Genomic DNA, 21,045 nt, shown 5'->3' on the forward strand with positions numbered 1-21,045 from the left:
CCCAGTTGTTTGTACGTGTCGTGATTGAGCAATGAAACTGCAGCTCCGGTATCGAGCTGGAATGGTATGACCTTGCCATTAAAGTCCAAATCTACAAAAAGTTTATTGTCCTGCTGACGACAAGAGCGACTGTCTCGTGCAATTTGAACTGATACAGGTACAGCATCACTTGCTAATTGACGCGATCTCCGGCGACGCCGACGCACACGTTGTGTGGGACGAACACAGTCACTGGTAGAGACAGTGGCACTGGACGAAGTGGAATTAACTACATTAATGTCCATGGGCGAAGGTTCACGAGCCTGAGTATTCTCGCTCCGATTCCGGCGCGAAGCAAAGGGCCTGGAATGGTTGTGATTGTCTGATCTGAGCTTTTTCTGGCAAACACTTTGATCATGTCCTTTTTTATTACAGTAAAAACAAATAGCCTGGCGTGATGGGCAATTTTCACGCGAATGTCTAGTAGCACACCGCGGGCATGATTTCACTGCAGTTGTAGGCTGTCGCGGCACACCTGGTTTACAGCGTGGCGGCAGCTGCGCGGACGTGTGGGAGGGCAGTTTACCCGGCCGTGCAGCGCGCCCGGCGGGCCGGTTAATGTTACACACGGCTGGCGAAATTGCAAATGATTCCTGAGCAAAGTCAAGCGTGTCTTGTCTGTCCAATATGTCTATCACTTGTTGAAGGGAGGGATTGACAAGTTTCAAAATCTGTTCCCGTATATGAACATCAGAAACGTTCTGTGCTATTGCTTCACGTACCAAGTATCTGAATAAGGGAGTCCACATTCACACTTACTATCCCTTGCAAGGCCTTGCAATGTTGCAACCCACTCCCTATTAGTTTGACCGGCTGTACGTTTTGTACAAAAGAAAGTATACCTTTGTGCAACTACATTAACTGTTTCCTTGAAATAGGCGTCCAATGCTGACAAAATTTCTTCGTAGGACAGAGTTGCTACATCGCGTCGGGGAAATAATTTCACTATCACACGGTACGTGTGCACCCCTACACATGACAATAAATGAGGCTGCCGCTCGTTACCTTGAATTCTGTAGGCGGCGAGATGAAATCCAAACTAGCGTGACCACTCCGTCCATGTTTCCACGTCTGCTTGAAAATTACGGAATGGTGGTGCAACTGCATGTTGTGGCTGCGGTAGCGATGAAGCGGCGGCGGCCGCATCGTTTTGCAGTGCACGTTGACCCTGGACGAGCTGTCCAAGGGCATCCAATAACGCCTGCGTCTGCTGATTCTGCAAGCGATAAAATTCGGACAGTACATCTGGCGAAGCCATGACACAACTAAATGGAAGCAAGTAGAAAGAACAAGACCCTTTTTGGACTCGTCGCCAAAAAATGTTGTGTCTAGACAAGACAGCCTAGACACAATGAGAGGAAGCCGAAAGGCACGCGCTAAGTTAAAGCAGGATGGCGTGAGGTCTGAAACAGGATACGTAATGAATGCTATAAAGAAAAGTACGTAGCTTCTGGAATACTTAACTTTAATCCATCCTTTTGGTACATCTGGAGATTGTGGCGATACAAGTGAGACTCTTTAGATACATGCAATGTTACTAATGGCGCCTTGCTAGGTCGTAGCCACTGACTTAGCTGAAGGCTATTCTAACTATCTGCTCGGCAAAGGAGCGAGGCTTCGTCAGTGTAGTCGCTAGCTACGTCATCCGTACAACTGGGGCGAGTGCTAGTCCGTATCTCGAGACCAGCCTTGTGGTGGCGCTCGGTCTGCGATCACACAGTGGCGACATGCGGGTCCGACATGTACTAATGGACCGCGGCCGATTTAAAACTACCACCTAGGAAGTGTGGTGTCTGGCGGTGACACCACAGTGATGGTATTTTCTACCCAGCACTTTATCGGATTGTAACTAAGTAAAATTAGAAGTTAGAAATCGAATATATTTACCAGTAGCGAGCTGTATCAATATGAGATAAGAGTACTATTTGTTTTACTTGGCCGGGAATCGAACCCGGCGTGTACTGTAGCCGTTTCCCATCCATAAATAGACGGTAAGTATCAACTGCATGCTCATCAGAAGTGAGATGCTAGCATGTTTCACTGGAAATAACGGGACCTATCGTTATATTGTTGAGTATTCACGAGCAAACATTAAATATGCCAATTATTTTTCGGTCGTATGTCATTATGCTCATGCGAGGGCGTAAAATGAAGTTATGAATATGTTTGTGCTGGACCAGGATTGCAGCCCAGATACGTTCCATTCCTAGAGATTCGAATTCGAATTCCAGTCGAGGACCAAAAATTGCAACGTCTCAAGTTCAAATTATATATGAACACAGTGAACGAAATAACCATTCCTAAATTAAATGAAATAAACTTTCTAGTGCTATATTACTTGCGACAGAGTTTGTGCCTTCGGCGGCTGACGCCTTTGTTATGGCGCCATTTAAACAGGCTCTGACGCTGTTGGTAGTGAAGGGATATTGAGTTTAATGCGGATTCTGAACCACTGAGCGACCTAACACTCTGTACTTGGTGTTACCATAGGTCAATTAGATCCTTTCGTGATTGTTAAGAATGGACGCCATGAGTCAGAATCGAACCTATAATCCACAACTATCAAATTACGATCGACGCGGCAGACGACTGCCACTCATAGTTAGCAACGTCCTGATTGTGTTGATGTGTCCGACGATGCGCCTAGACGGTGTGAAAACATCCGTCTCTCTCGATTAACGGGTTAATTACCTGCTAGTATCTAATGCGGCCATTATTCTAATCTCATGACAGCGGCTTTTATAAGGACCATTCCATTCTTCATAGCTCAGATATGATGCCAACATGAGATTTTTTTCTATGAAAACTAATGTTTAATTCGAGAAATACATTGTGGCAGAGCGGTTCTAGGCACTTCAGTCTGGAACCGCGCAACAGCTACGGTTGCAGGTTCGAACCCTGCCTTGGGCATGGATGAGTGTGCTGACCTTAGGTTAGTTAGGGTTAAGTAGTTCTAAGTTCTGGGGGACTGATGACCTCAGATGTTCAGTCCCATAGTGCTCAGAGCCATTACAACCATTCAAGAAGTACAACTGTAGCGTGTGAGGTTACCAGATAATTAGATCATTACTGTCATGATTGCTATTATTATCTTCATAATTCTGCTACTACACATGTGACTGAATGAAAGGTATATGCTCTTTGATCATTTTTAGCATCATCTGCCAAAATTTAGTAATTATGTACTTCCTTCCATGTGAAGGGAATACTTTTCGTTTTAATGTCGGAAATCTCCAATTCTTCGTTAATCACAGTAAAATTAAATTAATTGCTGAAACCTTTATTTGAGAGCAGAAATCGTGTTACTTTTGTCTAATTATTTGCGCTTAGCAACGATGCTTGTAAAATGTGAAATGTGGAGGTAAAACACTATTCAAAATGCAGGGATGTTAATGTCTGCCGTTAAATGTTAAGAGTATGCTTTACAGATGACTTGGTCAGACTGTTGTGAATTATATGGGAGTTACATTGATGCTGATTAATATCTCCATCATTTTGGTCTGCCGTGTTTAATGAACTACCGAAAAGACCATATGCATTATGGAATATAGTAATAAAATTGTTTACAACTTATGATAGCGGTACAGAAAAGTCTGCCTTCTTAAGGCAAAATACCCCAAATCATTACGAATTAGCAAGGGAAAGTAATAAAATCATTCAGTGCCACACTTAACATTATTGACAGAATCAGAAAAACAGAGATTAATATGTGTGCAGTTCTGTAAATGTTGTGTCTATACATCCACGGATTAAAGAATAGAGGTAGCGATTTAATGGCGGAGAGTTTTTCATTCGATGTGATTACTGATTGTTGATCTCCCTTCGAGAGTCTATTTTACAGAGGAGGAAGAAGCATTGTCGAAACAATTATTGGAACCGACAGCAAGCTCAGTTTGCAATTTCATGTCCAAATACTTTACCACTACGCTAGCAGCCATCTGCAATAAGTCGTGCCTCCTTGTCGCTTCAATCGTTGATTCTTCAGCTAAACAGTAAAGTAAATAGGGAAAACAGCTGTAGTTTAGTTTGAAATGACCTTCCTGAAATCAAAATCATTCATTTGATACCTTCTATATCAAGGGAGAATCATTGAGGATAATTAATGATGATAACATATAATGAGTGAATTTAGTAGGAATTTACAGGCCCCTTCCTTTAAGTACCTGTCGCAGCCATTTTTGTTATTATGTCTTGTAAGAACCCCAGACTAAAAAAAAATTATTCTTCAGAAGCGATTAAGTTCTGTAGTATCACCTGACGCCGTTAGCAGAATGATTAAATAATATTCCTTTTGCTTTTAAATACGTGAAAATAGTTTTATTACGTAGGATTTCTTTGGCACTACTGCTGACACGTAATAAAACAGATGAAACCACAACATGAAACTGATTAGAATAGGTGCATATCAACAAAGACATATCACAAGCTGCGAATAACACATTGTTTCATCCACATCTCACAGCCCGTGTTACGGTGTGTGATAGAGGACACTTCCTACATTACTCTCACTTCTCCAATTTTTTGCTCCAGTCATGAATGCTTCGTGGGAAGGACGTTTGCTGGTAAGCATCTGTGTGCATTCCAATCTGTGTAATTTTACCTTCACGGTCTCTCTTCGAGTTATAAGTAGCAAGAAGCAATTTATTGCCAGACTATTCAAGTTACCTACTGTGTAGGTATTAAACAGTAGACCATACCGCTGTGGAGGCAGCCTCTTTTGAAGCGTCTTCACCTGGAATTGAATGAGCAACTCTCTGACACTTTCGTGCTTACTAAATAATCCAGTAACTAAAGGATTACTTGGATCTTCTCTATTTTGGCTATCCTACGTGTTACCCATCTCAGAATGATGAGCAGCATTTAAGTATTGGTCAAGCGATTGTAAGAAGTCAATATTGTAAGAAGTCAAGGTGCATGGCATCCACTGGTCACCTGTGTCTATTGTTTTCTAGAATCTGGTGAGCGAACAGAGTGTTTTGAGATGCACACGATCCTTGTCTACGGAAATCGTGTTGATTCTTACAGAGAAGATTTTGAAACTCCGTAACTTGTTTAATGTGAGAGCATGAATCATATTACGAAGTTCTACAACAGACCGACGTCAGAAATGTAGACCTACAGTTTTCTGCATCTTTCCGACGATCGTTCCTGAAAATGAGAATAACGTGTGCTTTTTTCCAATCGTCAGAATGTCTCATCAGGACATCAACGTTAAAATGATGTTAGGAAAGGAGCCAGTTATTTTGCATACTTTGTGTATAATGCAGTTTGTATACTTGCAGGTGCAGTGCCCATTCTTCTGATGAATGATTTCTGTAGCTTTACTATCCCGTGGTCACGTAGTTCTATATCTATTTTGTCGTTCATGCGGTGATTTATAGGGGGGACGACGTTTCGTTTACAGAAGTAACTGAAGTCCATATTTAGTATGCACTATACTCAGAAAAATGAAATACAACTTACCACGATAAAGATACAAATAACGTCTGTCTGATTGATTCAAATTACCCCTAGTCGTGAAGGATCATCAACAGATTATGTAAATTCGGCCGCGAAATGTTCTTTGTCTACGTTCAGTCCACAGTCATACAAGAGCGTCACAGAACTACAACAAAAGTTTGGAATTTAGCAGTGTGCGCAGATACATAAAGTAGTGACGTGCAAGTAAAGGAATAAATCGGAAAATTGTTGATTTGTAATGATACGGCACGAAAAAATACATTTTCTTTACCATTTGTTATCCATCTGCCTGTCTTTCCGTCTGCTAAGACCTCTTGTTCTCAGGACATGTAAAGATATGAAGTAGAAATTTGTGCCAGGTGCTAAGGTCTACGATCCCGTGGCTGTGTAAATAAATTTAAGCTCAGCTCCTAAGTTACTTCTCTCGAAAGATACAGCCTGGTATGACAAACGTTCTGATCCTCGCAAACGTAATCCATAAAAGCTACACACGAATATTGGTCGGAAATATTGGGGTTGTTGGCTTAGAGGAAAAGCGCGCTCCTGCAATTAGAAAAGTCTCCGGATTGAATTTCCGTTTATACCTTGGATGTTTCAATCTTCATTTTATCGTAGTGTTCACCTCTCAATGAAGTAACGATTGACCAGAAACGTCGCATGTTTCGGTTTACCCATTTAACTGTACTTGGCTTCTCCCCGCTTGGATGACTGGAGTAGTTTAGGGATACAGAAGTCACCGAAGTGGTGTCCACTACAAAAACTTGCACCAGGGCATTAAACAAAAGGAATTACTGTTATCTAAGTACGTAATTGTGTTTGTACAGAACTCACATAGTGCGAGTCATATTCGCACTTTTCTGGTAATTTGCTTTCAGTATTGTGTTTACCAATCGGTATTAATTAAATATATACTCTCTTTTATGCTTCCATCGGTATTGGAATCCTGCCTGCACAAATAACTCAAAGTAATATGCCTTCTCATTGACGTCAAACAAAATTAATTCTTTCACTTTGATGGCCTCATGGTATTTGACGTCATTTGCCATGTGCAAAAAAATATGGTTCCCGTAGTCATCTTGATCTTCTTGATCAATGATCACGAAATAATTTAAAATCAATAGTCCTCTGAATGACTGAAAAAGGGTAAAATGGACTAATTAAGCCATGTGTATATTCTGGTCTTCTTATTTCAATTAAATGTCTTAACTGGTGATCATCAATCGTTTTCGTTTTAGTCATATTACACCTTCATTTGAAAAAAGTTGAAGACAAACACATTTTCCTTTTGTTCGTAGTAACGTAAATGCTCAATAAGAGTAATCGAACGGTCATAAATTTTCCTCCGTAATGACACAGTGGATTCAGCATCGTCTCCAGTTTCCATCCTCCTCTTCAACAGCATTTAGCCGCCGGGAAACAGAGGCTACCAGTTTGCGGATGAATCTGTTGTTCTGCGACAGCTCTTCCCTATGAATCATGAACTGCTTCGGACAGCGATGCTTTGGTTGTTGGTGTAGGTCTTCTACATCTAATAATTTTCTCCATCTCTGCCCAAACGTGCTCTACAGGACTGTGGTCAACATCTTTTGGAGGCCAGTCCAGGAGATCGATGTCTCCATTCATTTGAAACCACTGTTTTACACAATTCGCTGTATGGACTGGGGAATGATCATGTTAGAATATTATACTGTCCCCCGAAAACCTCTGACGAACAGAAGGAAGCATGATGTTCTCCAGTATTTGGCAGTAGTAATGACTAGTAAGCGGACGATCCAAAACATCTGCTGATATCCATTCCCAAACTGTGACAGAAGTTCGGCCACACCTTTGCCTCTGATGAACTTAGTTTCTGTCAAATCTCGCTCCACGTTGACGATATAGAAGGAAAGAACTATTTGACGCAGTTGAAAACACCTTCTCGTCCGTAAATCTAACTTGTCCCAGTATGAAAGTGACTTATTCCTGTACGACAGAGCGAAGTTTAAACTGGCAGCCCTATGCTGTTCTTTCAACATTTCCAGAACCGCGGAATTTCATCCATACCTTCCCTTCTCGATGAGACGTCGTCGTATGGTCGACCTGCTCATGCTTAGCTGAAGGATGATCCTTATTTCTGTGCTGGTCTTTAATGGGTCATCATCACTGCATTGGAGCTTACTATTGTCTTGATACTCCGTGGCAGTCCATGGACGCCCAGGGCGACGTCCGCTGTTGATGTGGCCTTCATCCGCCATCCTCTTTACCCAGAGATGAACCGTAGATTTGCTGTATCCTAACGCACGGGAAATGGCGCTGATATAGTATTCTTCTTCATAAAGCGCAAGAATGCTACCTTTATCGAATTCCTTGAGCTGAGACACTGCAGGTAAGAACCTAGTGACAAGGCAAGTGCAAACAAAGTGCCATACAAGTGGGACGCCACTTTCTTCTCCTCAGAAGTCACATTCATTACCGTCTACGTGCTACGAAAAATACGAGTTCATAAATAAGTTCCTATTAATTATTATTTTGAGTATCATGGCAATTATCTTGTCGCTAATCTTCATACATAGAAATAATTAAATCGTTTTCAGAGATTTTAAGCAACATTTAGATTCATGTAGTTTACCAGGTCATCATGCTCTTGCTAAAGCACGCCATACACGTCTGTAACAACACATTCAGCCAGTGGCGGGTGAGCGTAGTGGCTAAAGCGCTGGGTTTGAAAACTATTAGAATGAGATACGATTCCTGCCATTAGAGTTTTTTTTTAATCTGATGTAAACAGCGAGTTATTAATTTAGATGGACAATGCTACTTTTTTCGTTTACATTATTTGTAGTACTGTGTGTATACGCCTTCGCTTGCTCTGTGGAGGGAATCAAGAACATTTAATCTCCAGTAGCTTCCGTATTATACATACGCCTCAGTTTCAAGATGAACTCAGCCTTCAGTATGTAATACTTCTGTATCTCTAGCAGTACCATACCTACTCTGCTTCAACTAATGATTTCTACGGCTATACGAACAGGACTTGTGATGCCTCTTAGGATAAGTACTTACGCAGTGCGGTCAGACGAAGAGGTATACCTCCCCCAGACATTGTGGACTTTGATTTATAACTCTTCCTACCTCGACAATAAGCATTTCATATTTGGGAAATCAGAAAACGTTGTTGCTTAAGACGTTTCAAGAGGAAACTAAAGTCCTTCACCTACAAAAACATTAAAATAGCGGGCTGTGGATTTATTACAGGCCATATTTTGTCACATTTCGTTGGCACGAAGGAAAAGAGCTGATCAATAAGAAAACAAATCTCCCAGCAGGAATGGAGGAACGGAATTAAAACCTCTCGTGTCGGGAGGTTATGTGATTTTATTTCAGTGATTACAGAATCAAGTGAAAAGAACAATGCAGCTGGCATCACGAGCACACTGCTGGTGTATGAGGTGGCACTACCTGAACTCGAATTGATGCAGAGCCTTAACTTCCTAAATTATGCAGTCGGTATGTATCCATTGAACACGAAATTACTGTTACTGTATAGTTGTGGACCCTAGTTTGATAATTGCGTGGTGTGGGTTTGATTCTCACATCGGTCGTTCATTTCTAACACTCACTAACGGGTCTACTGCATCTCTGACAACCCCAAGTGAGGAATGATATGTCACACCATAGTTCAGAATCCGCATTAACACCATATCCCTGCGCCAGCAAGAGGGTCAGAGCCACGAGAAAGGCAGTAGTCGCAGAATACAGAAACTCTGCTCGGGTAAACATGCACTTAAATTCTGTTTTCATTTAATGACCCAATGGGCATTACGTTTACAGGGCTCATATTTAAGGTAAATTTAAGACGTAGAAAATACTGGTGATGGAGTGGAGTTCGAATTCGGTTCTCTATGAATGGAATGTATCTGGGCTGGAATCCTGGTCCGGTACAAAAATATTTATAATTTCTTTGTAAGCCATAGTATGTGCACACCGAAGTATCAGCGAAAAATAATTTTCATTTTTAATGTCCCTTCTTGAATTGTCAACTGTAACGATAGCTGCCATTATTTCTAGTCAAATATGTGAGCATCTTACTACTGGTGAGCAAACGGGTAATAGTTTATGTATGTTTATATATGGATAAGGGCGACAGTGGGTGCCGGGTTCGTTTCCTGGGCAGAAAATTAATTTATCGCTATTACATACTGAAGAATCTCGCCGCTGGTGAATTCGATATTTAACATTTGATTTTACTTAGTTATCCATGCGATAAACTGCTGGATATGAAACCCTGTCAGAAAATTTTACATCACACCACTGAAATTTTCAAAACGTACTCACGTGGCTACTTGTGAAGGAAAGTATATTAAACGCTTTTCGTTGTTAGTTAACGGGGAGATAAGGGACTTGATTTAGCACAAAAACTTTCGTCATTTAGTTTCAATTTCGGGTGTGCTAACTGATAGCTTACAAATCAATCGTTTGACAAATACTTATAAACTACTCATCATTCTAAAAGCCAAACAAGGCCAACACCGTTAGTTACACGGTTATTTATTAAGCACGGAAGCTTCAGAGAGATGCTAAGTCACTTTTAGTTGCAGACGCTGCAACAGAGGGATCCCACAAGGCAATATGCACAGCTGTGTAATACCGAGAGCTTACGACACTTGAACGGTTAGCTAATGTAAGGATTACTCCTACTTACATCACGCGGAAAGACCATGGGGATGGAATTAGAGATATTCTTGAGCACACAGAAGTCTACTAACAATCGTCCTTCCTACGAAGTATTCGCGTCGGGAGTAAACAAATGGGAAAATAATAGTGGTATATATAGTACCCTGTATCACACACCTTAATGTGGCTTATGAAATATAAATGTACATGAAATAATGTGTTATTCACAGTTTATGAAATGTGTTTGCTGATGTTCACGTTTTATATTCAGTGTCATGTTGTGGTTTCATCTGTTTTATTATGTGTCAGCAGCAGTGCCAAAAAATCCTTCGTAATAAAAGTTATTTTCCCATATTTAATAGCAAAAATAATGTTATTTACTCATTCTGTTAACGTCGTCAGGTGATACTACAGAACGTAATCGCTTCTGGAGAATATTTTTTTAGTTAGGAGTTCTTATAAGACATAAGAACAAAAATTGGTACTACAGCTTCTTAAAATGAGGGCCACGTAAATTATTCACCCGATATTTGTATCTGATGTTCAAGTTGCAATCGGTAGCTAATTGGCCTTTACGTCTGTTAATTTAGGTCCCCGTCAACGTGGTAACAATCGGCGCAAGAGCTAACGCCGATCCTGCCACGTCTGTGTTGCGCGAGCTTGTCCTGTGGTTACAAGCGGAAGAGATATCTCGCTTTACCAGGTTTCTCTGGAATGTCACCAGTGTAATGAAGAATTGCAAACATTGCATCATACACTTGGGAGCAATGTGGCTTCGAATTACTTCTTGAACTGGTGCAAAAGTTTCCTTCGAAATTCACTCGCTAATGTCTTATCATTCTCATTATATATCCTGAATGATTCTCCCATAGAGTATGATATGGAAGGTATAAAACGAATAACTTTGATTCCAGGAGGCTCGTTTCAACCGAAACTGCAGCTGGTTTCGCTATTTACGTCGCTGTTTAGCAGACGAATCTACAACTGAGGCGACAAGGAGGCCAAGCTTGTTGCAGATCGCTGCTAACGTAGAGGTTAAGTGTTTGAACACGAAAATGCAAACTGAGCATGCCGTCGGTTCAGATACTGGTTGCGGCGATACTTTTTCCTCCTCTCTGAAATATAATCTCGAAGGCAGATCAACAATCAGTAAGGACATTGAATGAAAACTTCTTCACCATTATATCGCTACCTATATTCTCTAGTCTGTGGATGTACAGACGCAATATTTACAAAATCGCACACATGTTAATCTCTTTCTTTCTGCCTCTTTCAATAATATTGACTTGAGTGTGGCATTGAATGATGTTTTAACTGTCTCTTGCTAATTCGTAATGATTTGGGGTATTTTGCCCTAAGAAGGCAACCTGTTTGTGCCGTTATCATGATACGTTGTAATCAATTTTATTACTATATTGCATGCTGCATATAGTGTTTTTGGTAGTTTATTAAACACGACAGACCAAAATGAGGGAGACATTAATCAGCATCAATATAACTCCCATATAATTCACAACAGTCTGACCAAGTCATCTGTAAAGCATACTCTTAACATTTAACGGCAGACATTAACATCCCTGCATTTTGGATAGAGTTTTATCTCCAGATTTCGCATTTTACAAGCACCGTTGCTAAACGCAAATAAATAAGGATAAGCAACACGACTTTTGCTCTCAAATAAAGGTTTCAGCAATTAATTTAATTTTACTGTGATTAACGAAAAATTGGAGATTTCCGACATTAGAACGGAAAGTATTCCCTACACATTGAAGGAAGTACATAATTACTAGATTTGGGCAGTTGGTTCTAAAAATAATCAAAGAGCATACACCTTTCCTTCAATCACATGTATAGTAGCAGCATAATGAAGATAATAATAGCAATCATGACAATAATCATCGAATTATCTGGTAACCTGTCCGGCCCTGCTAGCTGAGTGCTCAGCGCGACAGAATGTCATACCTAACAGCCCGGGTTCGATTCCCAGCTGGGTTGGAGATTTTCTCCGTTCAGGGACTGGGTGTTGTGTTGTCCTTATCATCCTCATTTCACCCCCATCAACACGCAAGTCGCCGAAGTGGCGTCAACTCGGAAGACTTGCACCAGACGAACGGTCTACTCGACGGGAGGCCCTAGACACACGGCATTTCCGTCTGGAAACCTCACACGCTGCAGTTGTATTTCTCGAACTAAAACATTAATTGTCACAGAAAAATTTTCATATTGGCATCAGATCGGTGCTATGAAGACTAGAATGGTCCTTATATCACGCACGCGTGAGATCAGAATAACACCCGCATTAGAAACTAGCAGATAATAAACCAGTTAATCAAGTCAGCTTCTAGGCGCATCATCGGACACAACACTATCAGGACATTGGCAACTGTGAGTGGCAATCGTCTGTTGGGTTGATCGTAGTTTGATAGTTGCGGGGTATAGGTTCGATTCTCACTCATGGCGTCCATTCTTAACATTCACGAAACGATCATATTATGTCGCTCAGTGGTTCAGAATCCGCATTAAACACAATATCCCTTCACTACCAACAGCGTCAGACCCTGTTTAAATGGCGCCATAACAAAGGCGGCAGCCGCCGAAGGCACAAACTCTGTCGCAGGTAAACTAGCACTAAGACGTTTATTTTATTTAATTTAATAATGATTAATTCGTTCACAGTGTTCATATTTAATTTGAACCTTAGACATTACAATTTTCGGTCCTCAATTGGAATTCGAATTCGGGTCTCTAGGAATGGAACGTACCTGAGTTGCAATCCTGGTCCAACGCAAACATATTGATAATTTCTTTTTACTTACTAGAATGTGCACACTGACCTACCACAGAAAAATAATTTGCGTATTTAATGTCTGTTCATGAATAATCAACAATAACGATAGCTACTGTTATTTCTGGCGAAACATGCTAGCATCACACTACTAGTGAGCAAGCAGTTGATACCTAACGTCTATTTTTGGATGGGAAACAGTGACAGTACACTCGGGGTTCGATTCCCTGCAAGCAAAACAAATTGTACCCTTATCTCATATTGATACAGCTAGCTGCTGGTAAATAAATTCGATTTGTAACATCAGATTTTACTTAGTTAACAATCCGATAACGTGCTGGGTAGAAAATACAGTCACAACATTTTAAATCACAGCATCCCAATTTTCAACACATGCATACTTGGTTACTTGTGAAGGAGAGTATATTAAACGCCTTTCGTGGTTAGTTAACAGGGCGATAACGGTTTTGTTGTAGTAGAAATAATTTCGTCATTTTGTTTCAAGTTGAGATGCGTTAACTAATACTGGCGAAAACATTTATATTTCACGTCACTTTACGGCTAGTCAGCATTGATGATCGTTGCATTGATTAAGTTCCGGGCAGGTGCGAAAGTGTATTTTACTCAGTAGTGGCTACGTCTGCTGGTATTCTGTCCAGATACAGAACAAAAAATTTCGTCATGTCATTTATAGTTCAAACATGTGGGCAAATAATTCCTCATGAATAATTACTAGAGTGACGTTACTGATTATACTTCACTAATTTTGCGGTTTCTATAGTGAGTTTACAGCTGTTTATCACGTTTTCTTTAACTAGTTCCTTTGACGACCAGTTTATGCGAAAACCAATCGTCAGTGGGACATTTAGCAGGTGCGGGAAAACCTTGTACAGAGGAAAAACACTTCGAACTGTCATAGACCTTTAGTAGTCCAGACATTGTCTTAGAATATCTTGTTCATGCAGTGATTCACTTTGTTTAAGGATTGCTACATGGTTTATGTGCCATAGTTAGTTGTTTCAGATTGTAGTGAGATGGAACGCTTTTGAAAATCATTGTAAACTGTACAAGCTTTAGGGTCTAACTTATCTCTAATTACGTGTTTTTCTAGGTTTTGCAGTATCCTGGTGTGATGTTACATCTCACTGATTGTCTTAAAGTACAGTGTTGTCTTGTGGTTTCTCGTGGTATCCAATTAGTATAGTCGAACGACTGTACGCAAAGCGATTAGAGGACCCGCCAGACAGCTCCGTTTCGTTGGTTGCATGAAAATCAGGCGGATAGCAATTCAGGTCAATCGGATACTTTGGCGCATGATAGTACAGTGTCCCATGCGATTTTAACATGAATAATTGCATCTGTTAACGGTGTTTGCGAGATATAAAAATGTCTGTCACTGGGATGCACAGATTGGATCTTACAACCAAACAAACGCATGTAAAGCCGAACACGGTAAGGGTTGAAACTCTTTTCTCAACCACAAACACAACTGTTGCTGCCTATAAGAGAGTCTATGGAACATAGACATGTAGGACTAGGGAGAAAGATCAATGTGCGCCGCTGCCGTCCTTCAAGTTCTGACATTAATATGCAGATCAGTGTTATGAGATAAAGCAGATTTTGAGGGATAACTGCAAGCCCGAAACTGCATTAAAAACTTTTCCTTTTATCCCAGCGTTACGTAAATTACATTATACACAGCCTTGTTGTTCACTTCACAGCCTGTTGAGTAATTCAGATGTGGAAGGAAAGACTGATAGAGGATGGAGAAACTAGAACATTAGCAAGGAAAACACGAGGAAAATGATTGCATTGCGACATTAATCGGCCATTTTTTTTAGATAAACCTTGAACATACTTATTTAAAAAATTAAATAGTGAAACAGAAGTATACCATTATGAGTAGTTTCACAGTTTATAAGGAAATTACCTGCCGTTTTAGGTACAAACGAGGAAGCAATAAATGCAGACACACAACATTTACTTCACCCTGCCATGTGTATAGCAAAAAGTCCCGCAACGAGGAAACCCATAAACAAGAAGAGCTCTGCACGAGGCAAGACAGCTGTGTCCGCTACCTCCTGGCATCGGCTGCTGTCCTATTCCCGGGAGTAATCGTCGACAGATGACGTCATTGTCATGGCAACCGTCAGTCGTCGATCGATGGTGCCGAGCATAGTAAAGTGGAATAGCCGCAACACACATAATATGGAGAACATGTGTAGTCGGATGCAAAACGCTGTCTGCAGGTTGTGTGTTATAAATGTATGCAGTCTTCGGCCATAAACACTTTTTATTTACAGCCTAGAACATTGTGCTTTGAGCCCAGTGGCTGCTTATTCAAAGCGTCGTCTGTTAATGAAAAATGTCTACGTTAATAAGTTTATTACGTGAGTTATAAGGTACTTTACGTTTATCAACATTTGTAGTTGCATACACAAATACTGCCAATATCTAGAACCCCAGTTCCTTGCTTCCTTTACGATACAACACATAAGCTGTCACACATTTGTATTCTTATTGTAGGTATCCTATTAATATCATTTTACAGTTAAGTATATCAACTTTCTATTAATCAGCTAAGAAAATAGTATTACCGTCCGTAGCGGGCACTACCTTCCCCCTGCGACCAGTGCAAAGGTCTGTGCTCTTACCTCGCCGTACAAGCAGGAAGGTGTTGCAGGAAACTTCTCGCACGCAAGCAGTAAAATATACTGATAATGTGTAGGGGGAAGACAGTAACCGTAGAGAGAGGGAATGTGACGGGACACGGAACATTTTTGTATAAATTTGAGTAATTTGATGCAGTGCAAATTACATCGTGAGGCACGTGATACTTGCAGAGATCCGAATAATTACACTAACAAATGAGGAATGCTGACATTAAACATTCCATTGATTACGCATGTAAATGTGATTTCATGTAGCAGTTTCTGTGACACCGTGAAGAATATTAAGAGATACTCGTTCTCCGAAAAGTTCATCACCATTGTTTCAACGAACTAAATTTCCAATGCAGCAGAGAAAGTCACAGGGACATACGCCATATAGATTTTGAACAAAGTACTGTATTTCGGTCGTCATGTGTGAACGACAAAGCACGGTTAAAAAGCATGTGTATACTACATTACATTTTTTCAAGAGAATGAAGAATCAGAGTTTAAGAGGTCAATACGGAAATGTCCAGATCAGTGATTAATTACCTTATTAAACAAGATGGAGGCACCAGGTGTCTGCGAGTAATACTTCCGCCTGCTTCCTTCACGATACAGGCACAAACTGGTGAAGCTACTAGCAGTATTCAAAAATTGTTGTAGACCATGGATACCAGCTCGATTTTACACAGAGTACGCGAAGGAACTTGCCCCCGTTCTTGCAGCGATGTACCGTAGATCTCTAGAAGAGCGTGGCGTTCCAAAGGATTGGAAAATGGCACAGTTCATTCCCGTTTTCAAGAAGGGACGTCGAACAGATGTGCAGAACTATAGACCTCTATATCTCTAACGTCGATCTGTTGTATAATTTTGGAACGCGTATTATGTTCGAGTATAATGACTTTTTTGGAGACTAGTAATCCACTCTGTAGGAATCAGCATGGGTTTCGAAATAGACGATCGTGTGAAACCCAGCTCGTGCTATTCGTCCACGAGACTCAGAGGGCCATAGACACAAGTTCCCAGGTAGGTGCCGTGTTTCTTGACTTCCGCAAGGCGTTCGATACAGTTCCCCCAGTCATTTAATGAACAAAGTAAGAGCATATGGACTATCAGACGAATTTTGTGATTGGATTGAAGAGTTCCTAGATAACACAACGCAGCATGTCATACTCAATGGAGAAAAGTCTTCCGAAGTAAGAGTGATTTCAGGTGTGCCGCAGGGGAGTGTCGTAGGACCGTTGCTTTTCACAATATACATAAATGACCTTGTGGATGACATCGGAAGTTCACTGAGGCTATTTGCGGATGATGCTGTGGTATATCGAGAGGTTGTATCAACGGAAAATTGTACTGAAATGCAGGAGCATCTGCAGCTAATTGACACATGGTGCAGGGAATGACAATTGAATCTCAATGTAGGCAAGTGTAATGTGCTGCGAATACATAGAAAGAAAGATCCCTTATCATTTACTTACAATATAGCAGGTCAGCAAATGGAAGCAGTTAATTCCATAAATTATACGGGAGTACGCATTAGGAGTGATTTAAAATGGAATGATCATATAAAGTTGATCGTCGGTAAAACAGATGCCAGACTGAGATTCATTGGAAGAATCCTAAGGAAATGCAATCCGAAAAAAAAGGAAGTAGGTTACAGTACGCTTGTTTGCCCACTGCTTGAATACTGCTCAGTAGTGTGGGATCTGTACCACATAGGGTTGATAGAAGAGATAGAGAAGATCCAACGGAGGGCAGCGCGCTTCGTTACAGGATCATTTAGTAATCGCGAAAGCGTTACGGAGATGATAGATAAACTCCAGTGGAAGACTCTGCAGGACAGACGCTCAGTAGCTCGGTACGAGCTTTTGTTGAAGTTTCAAGAACATACCTTCACCGAAGAGTCAAGCAGTATATGCGCCCTCCTACGTGTATCTCGCGAAGAGACCATGAGGATAAAATCAGAGAGGTTAGAGCCCACACAGAGGCATACCGACAATCCTTCTTTCCAGGAACAATAAGAGGCTGGAATAGAAGGGGGAACCGATAGAGGTACTCAAGCTACCCTCCGCCACACCGTCAGGTGGCTTGCAGAGTATGGATATAGATGTAGGTGTAGATGTAGACCAGTGGAAAGCAATTCTCATATGCGCAGTTTTGTTCGACTGTAGAGGCCGGGTTTCTATGGTGATAGCATTAAATTTGCTCACAATTCTTGTCATTAAATATGTCGAACTGTGTCGGATTGAATAATACAAGGAAGGAGATATAAGCAATACAAAATACAAAGTAGGAGAGTAGATATGCCTCTAAGTAGAAAAAAAAAATCGGCCTCAACAGAAAAGGAAAATCACGAATGTTGCTTGAAGCAAAACTTCCTTTCTGGTAAACAGTCTGAGTAGAGGGATGGGACCTTCTTGGTAATGTAGAGGGTTGATCGAAGAGACGACTGGGCCACGTGCGTCTTCTGTCCGTAATAGGCAACAATTTTTACCGGTGGACAAAATTATTAGACTTGTTCGTTCTCTTTCTTTTCCATCTTAAAGAGTGGTAATATACTCGCAAAGAACTGAACGCTATAACTAAGAATTATTGTTCAAAAATGTAGAAATGTGTGTGAAACCTTATGGGGCTAATCCCTCGTGGCTAAGTATTATTGTGTGCTTCACAAATTAATGAAGAAAGATTTTCCAAACGAAATTGTGATAGTAACGCATGTTGGTGAGAAACACAAAACGTTCAACAGCACACTAAATTCGAAAACTAGGAAAAACGTTCGAAAGACCGAAAAATATTGTAACTACACCTTTTATCACACATACACAAACTGAAAACCACAAACCTCTTATTAAACTCTTTCTGCGATATCTTTCTTCCCAAAGGAAGTCATTGAAATAACGCAATGTGGTCGCGAAATCTGTTCAGCTTTCACACAAGGAGCAGTGTGACGACAATGTACCTTCGGGCGTTCTTTGATATGTTTCATAATAATATGTTGAATACAGCTGAGCGCCGTACTGTTTTGCAAATCGCTCACTTCAGCTGGACAAATGGATGCAAGGAGGATGTTTCATAGTGACACGTAATAACTTTGATTCGCTTTAAAAGGTTCATGGAGGAAGAAATTTTGGATAGAATACGTCGTCCAAGGACGAATAACGGTAATCGATTAGCTCCTACCGAGTTCCGCTGATGTTGAACGTGACCTCACGGACTCTTACAATCTTTCACCATTGGAACTCATTCAGATCTCTCCACTGATTCATCCTGAAAAAAGTATAACACAAGGTCTATGGATGCTGACACACGGTTTGCGCTTCATATCCACGGATAAGCTTCTAAAGGCCTTAGTGTTCTTAGAGTTTCCAACAGTAAATCCTTTTTGGTATCTTTCAGTTATTTCTTAGATACTCTGTCATGTAGCTTTGCATTATGTAGGGTACCAGAAGTCGTTATTTGTGTCTTTCGGCTACTAGTGTGAAAACTATAGTGACTTGTTATACACTCGTATTAAGACCGCTAAAGTGCAATATCTTCCAGCGCAGCAACAAAATTTCTTATTATTGAACGCAAAATGCAAATTTTATGGCTTTTGTTTACTCCTCTTTTAATTTGATATTTAGAACTTAAGTCTCTCCACCAACGGAAGACATTTTTGTAGAAGGTTCACACTTGTTCCTCAAACTTGCTTACGCACATAACGTTTAAACTATGCAACATCGGACACTTAACACTTATCGTATTACATAGTACTTACATCTCTGATTCACACTATAACCATCCACACCTGTGTCAAATTCCTCGGGTTTCATGCTGCCTGAGGGATGAAACTACTTCCTTTTTCTGACTCCCTGAAGTATTTTGAACGGCTGTGCAGAGCACTAGTTGTGCTGATAATACCACATATGTTTCGAATCATCGGTCATGCATCTATCGTGTCTTTTATGTTGCCAGTCAACAGCGATGATATTCCATGAAGTTTGAGGACTTCAGTCCGATAACGGTGACATCTTGACGAGATATTTCGGCTGACGACCATTTAGCCATCTTAAGGTGAGCGTATTGCACTGGAGATTGTGTAAGAAGAAGGGTGTCGACAGCTCTCCTAAACTCATATGGTCTGATGCAGACTGTGTTTTCCCATCTAGCGTGCAGGGGAACAGTAGCACAGCCATAGATCATATTTTTATTCATTCCTCGTTACTGGATGGCATTCTGTTAGTAAAAGGGTAATAGGCCTTTCAGTCCATGATGCACAAATTTTATTACTAAAAGGCTTTTGTACCCCAAAAAAATGTCACATATATTTACAAAATATTTAGGGAAGCTCATCCAACGGCGATAGAGAGTTTTTTAAACCTCGTCAAGGAACAAGAATGGCAGGATGTTTTTACACCAGATAACATAGATGAGAAATTTAATTCTTTCCTCAACACATTTCTTATGCTCTTTGAGAGTTGCTTTCCATTAGAACATTCTAATCGGTGTACTGAAAGTAAAAGGCAGGTTGGGTGGCTGACTGGTGGGATAAGGATATCATGTGGAACAAAATGGTAATTATATCAAAATGTCAGAGGAAGTTACATTCAAGCTACAGTAGCCCATTACAAACACTGTTGTAAGTTGCTTACTAGTGTTATTAGGAAGGAAGAGAGTATGTGGTACGCAAATAGAATAGCTAATTCACAGGCTAAAATTAAAACCATATGGTCAGTTGTGAAGGATATGTCTGATCAGCAGCACTAGATCGACGATATAAAGACAGTTCGTAGTAAAAATATTTCTGTTACTGACAAGTCAGATACATGTGCAGCACATAACAATCGTTTTGTGAGATTTTCTGGTGAATTAAATAAAAACGTAGTTCCTACAGGGAATCATATAACTCTCGTGGATTACCATTCCGAGACTGATGTCTGAAATACTCATGTGATACTGACGAGGGGGAGATTGAGTCAATAATTAATTCACTGAAGACTAAGGACTCTCATGGATATGACGAAATGCCTAGAAAAATATGAAAGTACTGTGCTGCACATATTAGCCCTGTACTTAGCCATATTTGTAATTGTTCCTTTAAGAATGGCCATTTTCACGAACTATTAAACTACTCAGTAGTAAAGCTGCATTATAAAAAGGGACAAAGGAATAATGTAAACGATTTTAGACCGATTTCAGTGCCATCAGTGTTTGCTAAAGTTATTGAAAATGGTGTGTATGTGAGGACAATTAATCATTTTATATTACATAATTTGCTATTAGATATACAGTTCGGCTTCAGAAGTCATTTAATAACTGAAAATACTATATTCTCTTTTCCCTGTGACATACTGGATAGATGAAACAAAAGGTTTCGAACGCTAGGCATATTTTTTTTATTTAACTAAGGCGTTTCATTCTGTTGATCACAAAATACTGCTCCACAAGATGGACCAATACAGAATACGGGGAGTG

Source organism: Schistocerca serialis, chromosome 3 (genome assembly GCF_023864345.2).
Source record: "Schistocerca serialis cubense isolate TAMUIC-IGC-003099 chromosome 3, iqSchSeri2.2, whole genome shotgun sequence".
Taxonomy (NCBI): Eukaryota; Metazoa; Arthropoda; class Insecta; order Orthoptera; family Acrididae; genus Schistocerca; species Schistocerca serialis.